The sequence below is a fragment of the Mauremys reevesii genome, linkage group 1 (genome assembly GCF_016161935.1).
Source record: "Mauremys reevesii isolate NIE-2019 linkage group 1, ASM1616193v1, whole genome shotgun sequence".
Classification (NCBI taxonomy): domain Eukaryota; kingdom Metazoa; phylum Chordata; order Testudines; family Geoemydidae; genus Mauremys; species Mauremys reevesii.
This window is the reverse complement of record NC_052623.1, coordinates 201,958,687-201,980,343: the sequence shown is the minus strand read 5'-3', so window position 1 is coordinate 201,980,343 and position 21,657 is coordinate 201,958,687. Positions and strand designations below refer to the sequence as shown.

The following is a 21,657-nucleotide window of genomic DNA, read 5'->3' as shown; positions in this document are numbered from 1 at the left end:
GCATGTATCAAAATGAGTTTTTATTTGCCATTTGTACACTAAGTAACCAAGAACAGTCTTTTGGACAGAAATACTGTTGCTGTAAATACATTTTTGTATAAATTTAATTTTACCATCTAATTTAAATTAACTTTATTCTTGTAGTATGTAGCCCTTTGAGAGAGCATTTTTCTGATCATTTTACATACCACGTGTACATTTCTAGAACATGTCCTTTTTTCTTTTTTTAAACCCTTTTTGGATATTATCACTATTGTATAACAAGAATGAGGTCATCTAGGATTGTACAGATAGTTTACAGCAGCTGTTAGACGTTTCTTTGAAACTACAAGAGCCTTTAACTCCTTATTTGCCTCACAAAAATAATTTTTTCAGCCTGACGTGAACATCACAGAAATAATGGCATTTCCATTTAATGATTTCAAACGTTTGTTTTAAAAGAATGGATTAAACTTTATGCTTAGGTAAAGGAAGGCAGAGAGAATTTAAGTGATTTGCACAAGGTCACAGAGATTTTAATCAGCAGCACTGACGGGAAGTGAACCTTATTGACATAGGTCATTTTAAGAAATAAGGCCCCAGTTCAGGAAAACATTTAAACATCTGCTTAAGTCTATCCCTGTGCAAAGAAAAAGCACCTAAATACATATTTTTAAGTGAAAGTCCCATAGACTCAAGTGAGGTTTAAGCACGTGCTTAAGTGCTTTGTTGAAGAGAGATGGACTTAAGCATGAGTTTAATTGTAAACAGAGGCCTGGTCTACACTGGGAGGTGGGGGATTCGATGTAAGAGAGGCAACTTCAGCTACAGGAATAGCGTAGCTGAAGCCGACGTATCTTATTTCGACTTACCTCCCGTCCTCATGGCGCGGGATCGACGGCTGTGGCTCCCCCGTCGACTCCACTACCGCCGCTCGCCCTGGTGGAGTTCCGGATTTGACAGGAGAGCTTTTCGGTATCGATATATCGTGTCTAGACGAGACGCAATATATCGATCCCTGACAGATCGATCGCTATCCGCCGACCCGGCGGGTAGTCTGGACGTACCCATAGTCTCAAGTGCTTGGCTAACTTGCTAGCCACCTAATTCCCTATCATTTGTTCAGATGAACTGATGTAAGTAAATGTAGGCACCCTAGTGAAGACAAGACTTCTCAGCAGTTTTGACTGGGGACTTGTCTACACAGACCCACAGTGTGGAATACGGGGGGGGGGGGTGAACTGCAGCATTTATATGCACTAAAGTGTTGGGCTGTAACTTGCCTTTGCTAAAAGGTACCTTGTTTGCATTAACATAGCCCTGATTGAAACAGAGCTATGTTAATGCTAACTAGGTATCTTTTAATTTGCGCTAGCAATGTCTACATTAAGGCAGTTACAGCCCAATGCTTTAACGCACACTGCAATTCACACCCGTGTGATCTGCACTTGTGAGTTATGTAGACAAGCCCTAATGTAATACAAAAGCCAGAAGAAACTGCCAGTGAGGAGGAATTGTAGTGTAGTCAGGCCTATCAAGGCATTGTCTCTATTAGTTCCTTGCTCTCATAAGAGAACACACTCCCAGTTCAGTTCTACTCTTCCAGGGCTGATTTGATATCCCAAATTGCATGATTTTCTGTAGTACACAGAGGAAGAGGGAAAGAAACCTCTGAAACGTTGTAGGCTGCCTACCCTGTACAATTTCTTCCCCCAAGCCATCACTATTCTCTTTCTATCCAGGTTCCTCAACTAGTTGTGTGTCATTTAAAATTGCTCTTACACAGAAGTTATTCAGGTCTCCTCCTTCTCAATTACACCTTGGGAATTTGGGCTCTGAAAGCTTTCATTGTGGCATCCCAGGATGTGTTACAATTCAGGTTAAATATGCATAATAGCAGTTATCAAACTGCTCCTCCCCCCAAAAATGTCTCTCGCTCTCTTCCACACTGCGATTTCAGCATGAAACACCCTCCTTCAATTGATCCTTAAGGCCACTAATATATTCCTCCGAGATCCATTTCTCTTATAAGGACTACAATAAGCTAGCCAACTAATAATGGCAAGGCTGAGGAGCGGCTGGGTATCACTGAAGTAATATATATAATTAGTATAAATATGGGACATATTTCAGTGGCTGTCCTGCCTCCATCTTCATGTGACAGGAAGAATGACAAAACTAATTAAGATGATACGTAACTATCACCACCCAGACAGATTGGCTTGTGTTCTACCCCCCCACTCTTCATCTGTTTTTGTTGTATTAGATTGTAAATGCTAAGGCAGGGATTCTCTTACTATGTATTAGTGCAGCATCCAGCACAGTGGCATCCTAATCCTGCCACCCTGACTGGGCACTACTACAATACAAATAACAAGCAAATCCTAAACTCAGGTCATTATTCAACATTCCATCCTTATTTGGGCATAACTCCCATTGACTTCACTATAAAATAAAGTCATCATACAGGACTCTTTCACAGTAGGGAACTTTCTAAATATGTTATCAGCAATACCTTGGGTGTTGATGACAAGCAGTTTTACAAGATTGTGTTTGAGTAACATAATGTCTAATACACGTACAAATAATCACAGTGCCATCTTAACTATCTAGCTGATATAGCCAGTGGAACTCATGGCTGGGCTGCAGAATTATTTTATAAATTTGGATAATCCTGAAGACCACTGAGCCTGATTCAGAAAATGAACTAATTTGGATAGCTGATTACTTAAATCACAAAGTAGACGGATGCTTTCACTCACATGGTTCATCCTCCTATCTAAGATACTTATATGGCCCAATTACCATCATATGATGAGCACCTCACAATCTTCAATATATTTATCCCCCAGGAGGTATGGAAGTACTATCATTCCCATTTTACAGAAGGAAGACTGAGGCACTGAGAGACTAAGGATCAGTTTTTTAAAGGAATGTAGGGGCCTAACTCCCACTGAAATCAAGGGAATTAGACCCCTATGTTTAAAAATCCTGGCCCTAAGTGACTTGCCTGAAGTCACAAAGAATGTCTGTGGCAGAGGAGGAAATTGAACCCAGGTCCTCAGAGTTCCAGGCTAGCACCCTAACCAACAGGCCAATCTTCTGAGTGCCTGTATAGTTAAGGCTGATGATACAGAGTCCACCAGTTGCAATCCAGGCATCCCAGCTTTACATCATCTGTGTGGAGGAAGGGGAGAGAACGCTTGGGGCAGAGCACTGAACAACATCTGTGCTGGAACTAGGAGTGGTTCCCATCTTATACAGGGTTTATCATTTGGTTCAATGGCTCTCAGCACCCCCACTATAAAAAACTGTTCCAGCATGCTTGCTGAACAATAGCCAGGTTTTAAAGCACATTATAAGGCTTATCAGCGTTGTTCTGCTGAGTCCCACTTGGCTGTTTCATTGACTGTAAAACAAAAAATATTTACTAAATGGAACCAAAGAAGCATACCTAAGGCTTTGTCTACACTACGCACCTTTTAGCGACATGGCTGTGCCGCTACAGCCGTGCCGCTAAAAGGCTGTAGCTGCTGTTTGTTGGCAGGAGAAAGTTCTCCTGCCGACAAAAATATTCCAACCCCAATGAGAGGCAGCAGCTTTTTTGGCAGGAGAGCGCTCTTGCCGACAAAGCACTGTTCACACCAGCGCATTTCATCAGTAAAACTTTTGCCGTTCAGGGGTGTGGGTTTTTTAACACACCGAACAACAAAAGTTTTGCCAACAAAGTTCCAGTGTAGACAAAGCCTAAGGCTGTGCAAGCAGCAGAAACTAAATGGAATTTGTATAGACTCTACCATAAGTTGGCACCAGTATTTCCCTCTCCTACTGTCACCACAAACTTTGCTTGAGTTTTCAAGCTGGATCACTGGTTGTCTGACCGTATCTCCATGAGATCAGGAGGATTAGCAGAAGCCATTTTGATTCATTTTCTCAGAGGAATGTTGATGCTTCCTTTTGCAGCATGGCATTAAAACTCTCTTACTGCCCCATCTTTTAAGACCACATTGGATTTGATGAGGGGGAACAATGGCCTTGCAAGACACCAGGATCCAAGTTAGTGTCAATGCAAAAAAGGGAAGAAACAAACTTTAAGACTTGTGGCAGTTGTTACATACTGCCTAGTGACCAAATAGTACATCCTCACTAGCAAGATATATGAGAGTCTGAACAAGATCTTCCCAAAAATATTCCAGTTTGTGAAAACAATTTTAAAATTACATCATTCCTTCAGGATTCAAAAACAAAACATAATAATCTTGTCTTGAATGTGTGGTATGTATAAATTGGCACCTAATTCTGTTGAGATAAAAGCAGCAAATTCTTTAGGGATAAATTACCTTTGATGGAATGGAAAAGTTGTTCAATACGAAAAGTTTAAGGGATAAAGTTTAATTTTTGAATTAAGGCCTTGATTCAGCAATATGAGCCTAATTTTAAGAATGTGAGTAGTACTATTGACATTAATGGAACTATTCATGTACTTAATGTTAGGCACCTGCTGAACTATCTTGCTTATCTGGGGCATACACAAGATTTAGATGAAAATTTAAATATCAAGATTTCAAAGTGACCAACTTTATTTTGAAACCCTTTCTGAGGAAAGGAAAAAATAGCCTAAGAGAGTCTAGCAACTACATCTATTTTGAAAGAATATGAATATATCACCTGCCTTTCATCTGAGGAACTCAAGGAGTTTTACAAACTTCACAACACCATTGAGAAATGGGTATCATCATATCTATCTTCTAAGTAAGAGGCAGCATCAGAAACAAAACAGGAATCAATTTGCTGGGGTTATCAGCAGGGCTGGCTCCAGGGGTTTTGCCGCCCCAAGCAAAACCCCTGCGGGGGAGGGATAGCTCAGTGGTTTGAGCATTGGCCTGCTAAACCCAGGGTTGTGAGTTCACTCCTTGAGGAGGCCACTTAGGGATCTGGGGCAAAAACTGGTCCTGCTAGTGAAGGCAGGGGGCTGGACTCAATGACCTTTCGAGGTCCCTTCCAGTTCTAGGAGATTGGTATATCTCCAATTATATATATATATATATAGCCAAAAAAAAAAAATCGCGATCTACAGCCATTCAGCGGGAGGTCCTTCACTCCGAGCAGGAATGAGGGACCCTCCGCCGAATTGCTGCCGAATCCTTGAAAGTGCCGCCCCAAACACCTGCTTGATGAGCTGGCCCTGGTTATCAGCAAGCCAATCCCTGCATGTTCGGGTGCAAGTTCAGTGACAGAAGCCTATAAAGACCAACATGATTTAGACTAAATATCAGAAGAGCTTCCGTAAGCCTTAAGAAGACTGCAAAATAATTTCCCAAAGAAAAATGGTGAAAGGCTCATCCCTGGAAATACCTAAAACTAGACTGGAAAAGCAGTAGAAAATAACTAAAGAGAACAGTCCTGCATCAGTGAGTCGATCAATTCTAGGATATATGATTTCTTTGCATCTCTAATTGCTATTAAAACTCTCTAGGATCTTGAGAAAGAAAGGTAGAGACTTCAGTTTGGTGCTGCATAAATGCAAGCCTGAAGCAGTTACAGTTCCATATTAAAATGTCAGTTAATATGCTCAAAATACATGCAGATTTCTGACACTGAGTCACTCCCACTCCATTATAAACTACCTCAACAGAAGCCCAGATTATTTCAGCCAATACAAATTTAAATTTTGATACTGTTTTTTTTTTATCTTGTCAGATCAGGTTCATGCATCAGTTTAATCAACTCTCCCCAGCAGCCCTTGCGTAAACCTCCTTGGGCTTTGGGAGGTGTTGAAAGATAAAGGAGCCTGAAGCAGTTCCCATACTGCTTTTTTGATAAATGCAATAATCAGCTTGCAGTTGTTTCACAATGTCAATGGCATTAAACTATCAAAAGATGTTCTTCAACAATGGGGATTACACTGTCATCTTTCTTTTAACAGAATACCTTGTAATGAAGATATTTGTTTTTTGAGGCTAGGAACCATGCAAAATGTACTAACTCACAATTGGTGCTCTAATGGAGGTATCTGTTTCTTATTCAATAGGAGTCCTGAGTCACAGCTGGATAAACATGTTCTATGCTGCCCTCAAAATATAGTAATACATAAAGAGATCCTATGATTTAACACACAGCCACAGGACTCTTTGCTGCTTTTACAGATCCAGACTAACACGGCTACCCCTCCGATAATTGTCATTCTCATAAGACACATCCCTTCACAATAAAGCCAATTCCTTAGGAATATGCAGGATGCTATCCCAAACTTATACAGATGCTGTTCATTAACATAAGTCTTTTTTTAAACAAGGATGTTGGACATCAGACATTTCCAAATTCCATTCTCTCTCCCCTACAGAATTTGTATAATGAGTACAGAAAAGAAAACCACAGTATTTAAAATTCCAGTCTGAAGCAACTGGCAATGGCTCAGGGTTTAATATAGATTAGTTCCTAAAATCCTCATCTCAAGGACTATTAACTCCGTTTGGAGCACTGGGAGGGAAGTTAAGGTAGCACATGATGTAGGACTGGTTTGGTCAGTTCTGGCCCAAAATGCCTTTCTAAGTTAAGTAACATCTCCTGTAGGTCACTCAGTTTTACAGTACTTCTATTGCATGCAGTCTGAGAGCGCTCAGTTACAGCGAGACAAATCTTAATATTACTATTATATTAAAAACATCAAAAATAAATATATCAGTTACAACTTTGGTTGTAATAACATCCTGAAAAGCACCATACATATTGGCACTCTCAGCAGAGAGGGTAAGGATTGAATAGACCTGAAGAACGATCTGCCTCTCACTCCTGAAGATGGTTTCTTTAGATCAGGGTTGAGTCATGTCTGCCATGCTGTCTGCCAAGCTCACCCATTGCCACTGCCCATGATTTATCCGATCTTTAACGAGAGACCTTCATTCTTCAGGACTACAATCCAGCACCTTTCAACAGTACTAATTTCACATGGAAAGCTTCAGAGGCAAATAGAAGATCTTAAAGTCTCCAACAAATCTACTGAAAAACGTGTATTCAAATGAAATGTCTCAGCTCCATACATAACTTCAATATTCCTCTTAGAGAAGGGTAGCAATTTAATTTCATACCTGTTGTAAGAACCTGTTACTATATACAGAAACATGAATAGTTTTCAATGGAAATAATTACTCATGGCAGCTGCAATTAGCAATATAAAGCATCAGACATGTGAAGTTATTCTGCCTTGCCACTGTATTAATTAATGGATGGAAAAAAACGTGTTACAGCATCAACTTTCAAGAACTGTAAGTTGATACTGAAATCCTACATCATACACCTTTACATTTAGGATATCATCAGAAGCCCCCGATGAATTTATGGGCTAGTACTCCATCTAGAGCATTTATTTTCCAAATGTAAATCTCTGAAACCCAATTCATTCTCTAATGCTTCAGCAACTGCTTTTCAGTGCATCACACTGGACTCAAATTCATTTTTATTATACCAGCAAGGGCTAGATTTTGTTTTTAAAACGTTCTTTTACCTTGGCAAGATTGGGTTTCTCTCAAAGCACAGTGCTTTATTATAAACTGTTTCCTTCCAGTGCCTAAATTTGCTTTGTACAGAGCATCTTCTTATACTAAGCAAATTATTTTTCACTCTCCAAATTTCTATGAGAATGAACATCAAACTTCCAAATCATGGATAACTAAATAACAAAGTAAAATAAAAAAACATGATATACAGGCCAAAATAATTAAATTTGGATGCCTAAAGTCAGGCTCCTGAATCCACATTTAGGCATCTAAATGAAAATGGCCTGATTTTCAGATGTGCTCAACAGCTGCAACCCCCAACAAAAGTAAAAATCTTCAGAACTACCTACTGGGTGTCGATGGTGTTTAGCACCTCTGGAAAAAAAATGAAGCCATTAATTTATTTGGGGAGATTATATCTGGTATATAGGTGTTTAACTTTAGACATCCAACTTTGGACATAGCACTTTACATTGTACTTTCCTTCTTCAAAGAGCTGTCAAAACCACTCAGTCCTCACAACAGCCCTGTGAAATAAGTAATTAACTATTATCCTCATCTTTCAGAAAAAAGCAAGGTATGGAGAAGCGGTTTGCTTAAGGCCACACACAATGTCTGTGTCAATGAAGGAAGTTTCTGCCTCTCTGTCCTGCTCATTGGACCTTTTCCCCCCTCTCCCGTCCCCTCCCCCCCATCCCCAAGGTGCTCCTCAGAAGAGATTCCAAAGTATGCATAATATTAACTCTGTTGTTCAACAAAGCTGAAAGTACAATATTGCCTGACATTCACCCCTAAACCCCAGCTTTCCTGGTCCCATTTCCTCCACAATGACAAGGAATTAGGACTTTATCTGTATGTCTGTTTATTCCACCTCTGCAGTCTCCTTTCCACCTTGGACTAGGCTCCTATGTCTTGTCCTATTCTGAGCCCTGCCAAACATGGGCGAAGAGGAAAAATTACTTAGGCCTTGTCTACACTGGCAAGTTTCTGTGCAGCAAAGCAGCTTTCTGCGGTGTAACTCCCGAGGTGTACACACTGCCAAGCCACTTAGTGCGTAGAAACAGCGCAGTTGCAGGACTGTAAAAATACCACCCCAACGAGAAACATACAGCTTTCTGCACCAGGGGTACAGCGCCGCGGTGCCAGTGTAGACACCCTGTTGTTGAACCGCTCCTTGCTGCTGTCAAGGTGCCCCATGTATGGCTTCATAAGCCACAGCATTAAGGCATAGGCAGGGTCTCCCAGGATCACAATGGGCATTTCGACTTCCCCTGCAGTGATCTTCTGGTCCGGGAAGAAAGTCCCTGCTTGCGGCTTCCTGAACAGGCCAGTGTTCTGAAAGATGCGTGTGTCATGCACCTTTCCACACCAGCCTGCGTTAATGTCCGTGAAATGCCCACGGTGATCCACAAGCACCTGGAGAACCACAGAGGAATACCCGTTCAGATTAATGTACTCAGTGGCTAGGTGGTCTGGTGCCAGAATTGGAATGTCCGTGCCACCTATCACCCCGCCGCAGTTAGAGAAGCTCATTTGTGCAGAGCCATCCACAATGTCATGCACACTGCCCAGAGTCACGGTCTTTTGGAGCAGGATGCGATTAACAGCCCTGCACACTTCCGTCAACACGAGTCCAACAGTCGACTTTCCCACTCTGAACTGGTTAGCGACCCATCGGTAGCAGTCTGGAGTAGCCAGGTTCCACAGTGCAATCACCACCCATTTCTCCAATGACAGGGCAGCTCTCATTCTCATGTCCTTGCACTACAGGGATGGGGAGAGCTCCTCACACAGTCCCATTAATGTGGCTTTCCTCATGCCAAAGTTCTGCAGCCACTGCTTGTCATTCCAAACGTGAATCACGATGTGATCCCATCACTCAGTGCTTGTTTCCTGAACCCAAAAGTGACGTTCCACTGTGGTCAGCACCTCCGTGAATGCCACAAGAAGTCTCGTATCATAGCTACTACACGTGGCAAAATCAATGTCGCACTCTTGCCTTTGTAGTTTAAGGAATAACTCCGCTGCCACTCATGATGTGTTGGTCAGAGCAAGCAGCATTCTGGTCAACAGGGTGGGATCCATTCCTGCTGCCCCAAGAGGCAGGTACACAAACCGTTGAAAGATGGTGCCAAATGCGGACGGAAGCACAGGGATTGCTGGGATGCGAAGCAATGCATCACGGGGCATTGGGACAGGACCCAGGACGCCGCGTGACCCCCCCCTCCGCCTTCCCACAACTCTTAGCGGCAGAAGAGGAAGAGATGCTCTGTGGGGTAGCTGCCCAGAGTGCACCGCTCCAAATACTGCTGCAAGTGTGAACACGCTGTTGTGCAGGCAGCTGACAGTGTGAACACACAACAGCCGTTTCTCTTCAGCGTTCTCTGAGTGGAGCTGTAACTGCCAGCGCCGTAACTCTGCCAGTGTAGACATACCCTTAGTCAAAGGTTCAGCTGGGATTTATAGGCACCAGGATGAGCTATGGGAGCAGGCCCGCAAGTGGTCTCCCTTCTCCTTTCCCTGTCCTGCCCTCCCCTCACCCTAGGCTTTCTCACTTTCGGGCCTCTAATGCATGACAGAGGGATGCACCTTTCAGTCCTCATCCCCAAGAAAAAGCCCAGGGGAGTGACTGTCACCTGGGCCCAAGTGGCAGCTGCACTCGCAGTCTCTCTATTATGCTCTGTTGTACACAGCTTCTTATACTACACTCATCACAGAAGTATCTGCACACCTTCCAGAAGTGCATTAAGCAACTAACACATCCCATGTGGTTCATTTTCTCCTTCGTCTTTTCCCTGGGGGTAAAGTGCATGCGTAAATATATGTTTTGGTAAAGCTTATTTCCTCCCCATTTCCACCTGCAGATTCTCCTATCCCTCTGCCCCTCTGCTGTGCAGCTGGGAGGCAAACTGAATTCTACTCCCACAGGAGAGTTTATTAGCAGGGGGAAGGAGCTGATGATCTGACTCAGTCTGCAGCTGCTAATCAAAGCTCTGAGACAGTCAGGAGCAAGGGCCAAGATGGGGACAAAGTTCCTAAGTGCCTCCCCACTCACAACAGCAGTCCTGGGTACAACTGGCACTCCTGCATCTAGAAAATGCCCATAATTCCATTGTCACATCTACAAGCTGAGGGAGCAGAGGACCCAGACTCAATGCTTAACCAGGTAACTGCAAATTCGACAAAACTATTTCTTACAAGTACAGTACAAGTCCATAAGGGGGTCTAACTCTCAGCAGTTACGTATTGCACAGGTGGTCTGTATAACTTCACAAGGATTCTGTTAATATTTTTCAAAGTCTGCACACTACATTTATTACTGTAGTCTTGCCTAAGCCTTCAAACTATTTTTATGAGGCCCTGAACAATAATAATTTAGGGTCAAGTTAAACTTGCTAAATTGAATTATATCCAGTACAAAACCTTAGCCCTCATATCCCACCAAGTCCCAATTATCAGGGAGAACACAGGTCTGGTACTGAATGGGACATTGCTGGTTTAACAAATGTGGGGACAATGCCATCGAGATAAGGATTTGTCTATATTAAACATTTATTAATCACGCCCTAATGGGAAGCGATCTGTTTGGATGTCCTTTTTACCCACAATTTGCTTTTTAAATCCAGGCACAAATGCTTACATTTTTCAATGATAGCACAACTATCCTTTTCAACTTTTTGAAGTGAAAACAAGGATGATCTACAGCACCCAAAGTGGTATGTATAGAACCACGGAAAGGTTTCCACGTCACCTTTCAAATGCAGGTGAGCCAACAGTCATATAGCATGCCACTTAAATAAGAACATACACCCAGACTGCAGTAAGGGAAAAGAACAACATTCCATCCTAGCCAAAACAGACCAGAAGCTTTACATGGCTCCCCTGGTGGGAGATAATGATTAACTTTTTTTTAAAAAGTCTATTAAATCAATGAACTTTCCTGCTACACTCTTTGCTGTATAGAGAGCACTCCATAAGGGGCCTCATTGTGACCCTGATTCAAACTATTTAATCATGTGCCTAACTTAAGCATATGAACAGTTAGTTTGTTAGTGGAACGGCTCATGTACTGTAATTTTAGGCAAGTGCTGAAGTACCTTTATAAACCGAGGCCTACATTAAAAGAACATTTTATTTGCATGCAAATAAAATTATGCAAACAAAGGGTCTAATCCTACAAAAATGCACTGGGTGTTCAAGCTTATGCTCAAATAAATTTGTTAGTCTCTAAGGTGCCACAAGTACTCCTGTTCTTTCTACTTACTACTGTAAGTAGTCCTAATGACTCCAACACAATTTATTATTACCTGTAGTGCTCACTACTGTCAGTTGTCCTGTTGTCATCAATAGGACCTTTCCCAAGAGAGAGCACTAATACCTAATAGGGTTTGCAGGATTGGTCCCTAAATTTAAAACAGTCTTTGGAATTATCAAATACCCCACTATTTATTAGATCAATTTACGATTTAAAAGGACAGTACAGTAAGGTAAGTTAGATAAACAAAATGCTGTTACCTCCATTACTAACACCATCCAAGGTTACTAAAATTGAAAGGATTTTGGACAAAAAAATTCTTGTTTACTTGTAATCATCAATACTCTACATTTACTTTTTGCATTTTCCTTAGATTTTACCATGAAAACTGTTCTTGGTCTATCCACCAGCCCTGACTCTCTTGGTATTTCAGCTGGAAATGCTGCAAGGAAATTACTAAATCTAAAAGAAAAAACTGTCTCCTCTGGAACCTAAAACAATTAATGAAGACATATATGTTTAATATTAAGCTTTATAAAGCTACATTTTGAACCTGACCAGATAGCCTCTTTAAAGCCAAATAAATAAATGTTTCATCAGATTTATACTGGCAACAAGAGTTGCAAAAATAAAGCCCTAATCCTGCAATCCTTAAGGTTTGTCTACATGCTACTTTTATTCTGAGTGAGAGTGTCGACACAGAAGTTTAATGCAGTTTAACTAATCTACTTTAAATTCACTTTCCTGAGGCTGGTCTACACTAGAAAATCTGATAGAACCATCTACGTCACCCAAGGGTGTGTGAAAATCCACACTCCTGAAAAATGTAGTTAAGCCAACCTAAGTCCCCGTATAGACCGCACTAAGTTGACACAAGAATTCTTCCGCCAACCTAGTTATGGCCTCGTGGGGAGGTGGATTACCTACACGGAAAGGAGACCCGCTCCTGTCTACGTAGGAAGTATCTACACTGAAGTGCTACATTTCAAGTGTAGACAAGCCCTAGGTGTCACCAGATATGCGAGTAGGGCTTGTCTAAGTAATCCTTGTTCATGTGAATAGTCCCACAGACTTCAAAGGATTACTTGTGTGAGTAAAGGTCAAAGGATTCTACCAGGTATACCCTGATTTCTACAATGCTGTGCTAAGTAGCAAGAGTGGAGGAAGGAACCTTTTTTTTTTTAAATAAGAGCAATTCTGTTTTTTCTAACTACACATAATCAGAGTGCAGAAAAAAAGTAATGTTTTCTTGTCAGAGAAATATTCCAATTTATTACCTGTGACCATGCCTTCCATTCTAAATGGCATGTACTGAAACCAGAGGTTGTTCAGGTCTGGATATTCTCTTAATCAAGGTAAAACCACTCCACTATCAACATGTTTTAAATACTTATTCACACAACAAAAACTGAATTGATCAGAACAGAGTGTTAAGAAAATTTATGCTCTTACAGAAAGACTATATACTTTTAATCTGCTAGTGTGTCTTAATACTAAATATTCACCTTTTGCCTGTTAGAATTACTCATTTCTAACCATTCAGGAATAAAACATCAACAAAAGCACCTTTAAAAAAAATTAAGCAAATGTTCACAAACTAACCTCCTATGTTGGAAGTGAATTTTTTCTTCTGATATGAATATTGTCTCATACTTGAGGGTTGAGCCTATGTATCTAGACTGAATGGGAAAAGTGCAGTATGCCATCAAACATGGGAGATGTGATGGACGAGATTCATAAGGAAGTGGGCATATTAGCACCTGAGCTGAGCCACTTCTGAATACATAAAGGGCAACACCAAGGAATATGCATGGAGGATAAAGGGCCCAATTCTACAAAATGCTAGAGTGCCCCTGTGAAGCGCTAAGCAACCTCAACTCCTACTAAAGTAATATATGTGCTGAGGGTGCTCAACAGTTCCCAATAGCTTTTAGGGTGGGGTTCAGTGTCTGTTTAACTTTTTGGAGGGTGGAAGATTTTTGCATGAATGCAAGTATTAACCACATGTGATGTTTCTGTCTCCATCGTCTCACCTCCAGCCAAACAACTACACAAAGCCCAAGTCTGTCCCACCACCATCAAAAAACCACTCACCACAACCAATAAAGGCCCCAATCTTGTTCCCACTGATGTCAGTGGCAAAACCATCTTTGACTTCTTGTTGAAGATCAGTCCATAAACTCCCACAGAATCTTCTTATACTGTGTATTTCCTGGTCTACACTGGGGGTGGGTGGGGAGAGATCGATCTAAGATACGCAACTTCAGCTACGAGAATAGTGTAGCTGAAGTTGACATATCTTAAGCCTGGTCTACACTAGGCGTTTAAATCGGTTTTAGGAGCGTAAAACCGATTTAACGCCACAACCGTCCACACTAGGATGTACCTTATATCGATTTTAATGGCTCTTTAAACCGGTTTCTGTACTCCTCCCTAACGAGAGGAGTAACGCTAGTATCGGTATTACCATATCGGATTAGGGTTAGTGTGGCCGCTGATTGACGGTATTGGCCTCGGGGGCGGTCACAGTGAGCACCCAGTGACCTCTGGACAGCATTCTGAACTCGGATGCACTGGCCAGGTAGACAGGAAAAGCCCCGCGAACTTTTGATATTTTCTGTTTTGCCCAGCGTGGCTCCGATCAGCACGGGTGGCGCGCAGTCCAAATCAAAAAAAAAAAAAAAAGCAGCATGGACCATGCGGATGATGTGATCTGTGCAGGCAGGCAAATCGTTCATCATCGCTCCGTTGAAGAAGATGAAATTCAGAATCATTTTTTAAAATTCTCAGATGACAGAGCAGGGCAGGCTCAGCAGCGACTGCGTGACGAAAGAAAAGCCAAAAAAGCAAGAATCAAATGGGGGAGGACTGGAGGACTCAAGCTATGCTATCCCACAGTTCCTGCAGTCTCCGAAAGTATTTGCATTCTTGGCTGAGCTCCAAATGCTTCTAGGGTCAACACAGTGTCCCATGGTGGGTCAGGGCATAGCTCAGCAGATTTACACACACCCCCACCCAGAAGTGAAAAAAAAAAACATCTTCTCTCTCTTTTTTCTTTTATGTCACCTATATCTTTTTGATGCAGATAGAGATGCGATGCTGCAGCCACAAACACCAACATTCTCCCTCCCCCCCGCCATGGTGGGTGCAGATGGTGCAGTAAGACTGATACCGTCATCAGCCTACTGCACATGGGGGCAGCAGCAAGGCTGGTACTAACCATGCGACTAGCATCCCGCATCCGTCAAGGGCGGCTGGCCCTAATTTTCTTTTTTTTGGTGGTGGTGGTGGGTGGGCTGGTATCATCCATCAGCAACAGGGGCTGAGCTCCATCAGCCCCCACCCTTCATGTGTAAGAAAAGATTCAATTGCCCCCTGACTAGCAGAGGGATGCTGGGCTCTCCACATTCCTTACTGTCCCTCTCCTCTCTGGATATAGCTGGCTGCTGCTCCACTCATTTTTCTCACTAACAAGTCACTGTGTCTTATTCCTGCATTCTTTATGAATTCATCACACAAGTGGGGTACAAATGCTATGCAGCCCAGGGGGGGCTGGGGGAACGGAATCAACAGGTGGGGTTGTTGCAGGAGCACCCCCCCTGATATAGCATACAGCATATAATTTTCTGGATGACACACAGCAGCTGCTGTGCTCTCTGCTCTACTGATATGAGTGGTTCTCTCTACACTACACCCATATTCTAGGCAGGGACTATTTTTTTTTTTAGATACCAGGAGGAGGGAGGGAGGTTTCATCATTTTTTTTTTTTTTTGGCTGATTGGCCCTTGGGCAGGGGCAGCAGCAAATGGCAACTGGCACACAGTGCAAAGAAAACTGGATACCTACCATCTTATTACCCATTTATGGTATGGTAGATGGTGCAGTATGGCTAGTAACCATCTCTGCTGTCATGCAAAAAAAAAAATGCTTGTGTGTGCCTGCTGCTGCTGCTGTGTCTGCATCTATACATACACACACAGACAGTCACAAAAAAAAAAAAAAACAGGCTCCATGCTATGGCATCTGCCAGGGCAATCAGGGGAAAAAAAAAAAAAAAAAAGATGCTTGTGCTTTGCCAGCTTTCAGAGAGAGGGAGAAGACACGCCTTACCCCCAACCACCACCCACATTTTTTTTTTTTTGCCCCTCAGGCATCTCAACTCAAGTTCAAGGGGCGGGGGGGGGGGGGGGAATGGGGGATGGGAGCTACGAAGCTACCAGCTACACAGTGCAACAGAAAAAAAACACTAGCCCGACGACACCACCGCACACACCATTTAATGTGTGTGTTGTGGTTGGTTTTATAATTTTATAAAATCTGTTTTAAAAATTAAAATTTAATTTATTTAATATGGAATAGTCCCGTAGTGTAGACGTACCCTCAGATCGACTTACCTCCCGTCCTCACGGTGTGGGACTCCCCTTCCGCCTCTCACCCTGGGGGAGTTCTGGAGTCAACAAGGAATGCGTTCGGGGACCAATTTATCGCGTCTAGATGAGACACGATAAATCAATCCCCGACAGATCGATCGCTACCCTAGTGTGGACGTACCCTGAGTAATCAGAGATCTCCCCACACCATGCCACTCCTGTAGCTCAGTATCACTACATAGCCATGTGTCTTTCTGTGTTTTTCCCCCCATCCTTGACTCCCAGCAGCCAGCAGCCATAGGAATTGTCCACAACCATCTTTATCTGAACAAGTAGAAAAACAAAGAAAGGAACAAATGACAATGTGTTCAAAGCCGCCTCTGAAATACATGTTACCCTCAGAAGACTGAATTACAACATAATCAAAAACAGGATGAAATCACAGCTGTGGCTGCAAATCAGGAACATACTTCCTTAAGTATGAAGCCTATGTAGTGGAATTGTGAATTATGCTATCTAATAACAGAAGAAATTTACAAGTTCCACCCCTTACCCCTCCAACCAGACATGACAACCTAGATACACACAATTTCAACCACGAAAATTGGGGACATACAAGAGTCAATTTTACCCAGCGTACAGCCATCGATTCCACTTCCTTTTTCAGTGTGGAGGCAATTTAATTTTACTGCTTTCAAGAAACTTCCTATTAGAAAGCTGTGGTTTCCAATGGATTTTTATTGCATTTTCCAAAGTTACATCATTGGAGCTGGGTATATTCCCAAGAGAGCTGAAAGGTCTAAAACTGTAAACTACTACAATAAATAATAATGAATATCGTGGCTTATAAAACCTGTAATCTGAACACAGACAAAAAAGAATTTTCACCTTATATAGTTACCTTTCAAAATCTGTACTTGTCATTCTCCCCTTCATTTGCCTGCCAAATATGCAGAGCCACAGCTACCAATTAATAATATTAACCATATAAAATATATAAACCATCACTCGGAGCCAAAGGCATGATTTTACTTAGGCTCATTTCAGGCAATAAGAGAAAATTAATCTCAATTAAAATATCTCTTACAAAAAAGTAGCAAGCAACCATGGAGCTGAAGTGATAAGCTACACGGAGACGTCTATATTCTTCACATTATTATTTATTTGCCTCGTGCACTTTACAATAGGTAGAAAGTAGCAAACAAAGGGCATGGTCCTGCTGTCAATGAAATCAACAGACAGTTTGCACAATGAGGTTTTAAAACAAAACAAAACAAAACAAGAGTCCATGCCCTCAAAGAGATTACAATCTGAAGTCCCAATCATGCAGAAGTAGAGAGCACCCTCAATCTAATTGAATTTGAAAAAGGAGAACGCTCACAACTTCATAGATGATGTTTGTACCTTGCATGTCTGGGGGCTCCTAGTAAAAACAGATACAGTGCAGTGTATTATCACTGTGAATGCTGGCAAGTCAAAGGATGACCTGGTCCGAGTGGATCTTTGGCAGAGGATCAGCGTTTGTGTCATAAACTGACAAGAACTGGGTGCACGATGGAGCAGCATTCTTTTCTCAGAGGATAGGGAATAAGCTCTTATCACTCTCCAACATTCCCTTTCTCTGACTAACCTAGGCAGTGCCACAGGAAGCAGGATCTAGCACACGGGTTCTCAAACTGGGGGTCGGGACCCCTCAGGGGGTCATGAGGTTATTACATGGGGGGTCGTGAGCTGTCAACCTCCACCCCAAATCCCGCTTTGCCTCCAGCATTTATAATGGTGTTATAAATTAAAAACACCTTTTTTATATATATTTGGGGTGGGGTGCATTCAGAGGCTTGCTATATGAAAGGGGTCACCAGTAAAAAAGTTTGAGAGTCACTGATCTAGCACTTTCTGGGAGGGAGCTCATCAAGAGGACTGAAGAGCTGATCTTGACAGATTCAAGTCCCATTACTCTCAGTTCAAAAGGTGTTGTTGGTGATCAGCACCTTTAAGAATACTGGGCCCTAAATCTGGGGAAAAAATGGAAAATACTGGATGACCTTCCATGAGGGCAGGAGTAAGGGTGGGAAAAACCCTGCAATGCTTTTAACATTTCTATTTTGTGTTAGTTTACAGATCCAGGAAAGCAGTTTTTCAGCATATTTCTTATACAATACAAAAGACCTCTGTTGTCCAATTCAGGCAGGTTATTTGTGTCTGGCATAATCATGATTAGGTGTTAATTTACAATTATAAACTCATTATTATTAATGTTTAATAAACAAACCAGAGAACAATAACATGTGAGATCACACCTTCTGTATTACAGTATATACAGAAGGGAATAATTGTGATAATACAATATTCCTCTAATTACTGCAGCACAATGTAGTGGTTCACTGAACAAACTACATCTGAATTGGAGCTTTATAATGAAAAAGGAAAATCCAGATTATGAATTAGACGAATGCTCTAAAGTGACAGTACAAAAGAAAATTTACATGGTTTAATTTCTGATTGAATGAACTTTGAGGCTTACTTTCAGATTTCTGGGTTGCTGCAGAATAAGGTCATTTATGAGGGCTGTGTGAAATCAGTTATGAAATCCAACACCCTAGGATTAATTACAAACTTGAATCTCAACCTAGTTTTGTTGAAATCCAGATGTTTAGATACCATGGTGATGAGTATGGTATAAAATGTCTGGAATGAGAAATGCTGCTCTAAGCAGTCTTAAAAGTGGGGTGCATTCTCCTAGGAAGTACAAAGGAGAGACCAAAGGGCACAAAAGATGCATAAATTAAGATAAGTAGGCCTTTAAAACCCAGGGCAAAGTTGCAGAATGGATGGGGGGAAGAACACAAATTGATCCATTTTCTGAAAGTAGAGCACAAGCTTTCAAAAGTTTGAGAATTCTGGATTTGAGCGAAGTTGATAAAACTTTTAGAGCAAACTGGGGTGATCCTTAGTTTTGTATGGTTTACGTGAAAAACCAGGTGAATCCAGACACCCATGCAAGCCAAAATCAGTTTTGATGAACTCTTGCAAACCAAAAATTGGATATTTTACATCATTTGTAAAATCCATAAAAATGGATACAACTGAATTTTTAAAATGTCTCTACAGAACTTTTGAACATGAAAAACTCCAAGTATTTTTGTTTGAAGTTCAAGTAGATCATCCCACAGAATGCAAGGGAAGCACAACAGAGGTTTGGGCTTGTGCATAGCTGTATTACTCATGTCTTGATAAAATTATGGGACATCTGTGCAGCTTTTTCTTCTCTTTCCCCCTCCAAACAAGAGTCATTTACGCTCAAACTAAGTAGCTAATGATCAAACAAGTGGAATAATGATCCTGATTGTCCTTTAACACGCTCACCATAGACATGAGTTCATGAGCGAGACAGGCATGCGGCCTCATCAGACATTAGTAAACACTTTTGATCTTCCTTTGAAGAAACTATTCTCAGGATATTCAGAAGCCTGTGGTTTATTTTCATGTGTGCAGGAGAGCAATGCTGAAGAGAACACTCCCACACTCAGCAAAGCTATGCTCGTTAAACTATCCCTGAAGAAAAAGAGCAGCAAATTAGGAAGCGCTTATTGGGCTGTATTAAGGGTATAGTTTTATTCTTCAATCCACACTGCAATCTCAGTTGCCCATTCTACATTTCTTCTACATGTGTAGAGCTCCCATTGCTGTCTTTTGCTGTTTTGAATACAGCCTTATCTCTAACTCCACAGCAAAAATGAATGAAGCTGGGACCAGAGATGGACACAAGTGGTTAGGAAGCTAATGGGCACTTAGAGGCCACAATGACTTTTTTCTTTAAGAAAAAAAACAACAGTAAAATCCCAAAACCTGGTGGTTACTTCCTCTTATGAACTATAAATCTGACATTATAAAACCATCTGTTTCTTAAATTGGATTATCGTGGGAGAGATCAGATTAGGAAGAAGTTCTCAGAATACTTTAGGCCACATTACTGGAGAGCACAAAGACATCACCAAATAATTTATCACAAACTCTGCTTTAATAGAGCAATTCCACCTACCACCACACAGGGATAATCCGCATATTGTGAGTAGCACGCTGGCAGGTAAAAAGGAGAGAGGGGAGGTAGATTTAATCATAGAAGTCAGCGATGGAAAAGTCACATTAGAGCGTATCAGCTCATTTTTGTCCACCTCTCTCTACAGAATTGTTCTCTATACTCTATTATAGCGTTTTGTATATGGCAGCTTTGAAAAGATGTTTTAAACATGAATACATTTTGCCCAGTTAAGTAGCACTGCAATAAACTATCCAGTGGATACAATTTTGTATAAATAATTATAAGGTAGCACTAACACCAATAGCCTGTCAAAGACAGTAGCCTGTACCAGCTGTTTCAGAAGAAAGTGTAAGAAACCCTTCACTAGGCAGTTATGGAATGACCTGCCCATAGGGAAAGATTCTGCTTAAGCCTAACCCTGACAAGTAAGAGTCTGGTTTATGCCATGAAGCACGGAAGCGTATATCCCTTCCAAAACTTTTTTTAAAATATTGAATATACTATCCTGGACATTCTTGTTATCCATACAAATCATAGAAATATAGGGTTGGAAGAAGAAACAGAGGTCATCAAGTCCATCTACCTGTTCTGACCATAAACCTAGACCAGGGGTCAGCAACCTTTCAGAAGTGGTGTGCCAAGTCTTCATTTATTCACTCTAATTTAAGGTTTCGCGTGCCAGTAATACATTTTAACCTTTTTAGAAGGTCTCTTTCTATAAAAGTCTATAATATATAACTAAACTATTGTTGTATGTAAAGTAAATAAGGTTTCAGAATGTTTAAGAAGCTTCATTTAAAATTAAATTAAAATGCAGAGCCCCCCGGACTGGTGGCCAGGACCCGGGCAGTGAGAGTGCCACTGAAAATCAGCTCGCGTGCCGCCTTTGGCACCTGTGCCATAGGTTGCCTACCCCTGACCTAGACCATCCCTGACAGGTGTTTGTCTATCCTGTCCTTAAAAACTTCCAAAGGTGGACATTCCATAACCGCCCTTGGAAGTCTATGCCAGCATTTAAATTGCCTTGTAGTTAGAAAATTTTTCCTAATATCTAAGCTAAATATCTATTGCAGAAGATTAAGCCCATTACTACTAATCCTACATTCAGTGGACGTGGAGAACAATTGATCACTGTCCTCTTTATAACAGCCCTGAATGTATTTGAAGACGTTATCAGATCCCCCATCACTCTTTCTTTCTCAAGACCAAATATGCCTTTCCTCATAGGTAGGGCTCTACCAAATTCACAGCCATGAAAAATACGTCACGGACCGTGAAATCTGGTCTCCCCCTGTGAAATCTGATATTTGTGTGCTTTTACATTATCCTATACTGATTTCACAGGGGAGACCCGTGTTTCTCAAATTGGGAGTCCTGACCCAAAAGGGAGTTGCAGGGGGGGTCACAAGGTTATTTTAGGAGGATTGTGGTATTGCCACCCTTACTTCTGTGCTGCCTTCAGAACTGGGTGGCTGGAGAGAGGCAGCTGCTGGCCAGGCGCCCAGCTCTGAAGG

General features: G+C 41.7%; 2 protein-coding genes across 4 annotated transcripts in view; one reads left to right on the top strand and one right to left on the bottom strand.

The window, feature by feature from the left end:
• Positions 1–21,657, bottom strand: part of CMSS1 (cms1 ribosomal small subunit homolog) — a 385,325-nt gene that overhangs the window by 211,831 nt on the left and 151,837 nt on the right. The gene's annotated exons all lie outside the window — the stretch shown is intronic.
• The window catches only part of FILIP1L (filamin A interacting protein 1 like), a 157,073-nt gene continuing 145,910 nt past the window's right edge, over positions 10,495–21,657 (top strand). Inside the window, exon 1 of the mRNA XM_039537781.1 lies at positions 10,495–10,641. The gene's annotated coding sequence lies outside the window, so the exon portion shown is untranslated. The remainder of the gene's footprint in view (positions 10,642–21,657) is intronic.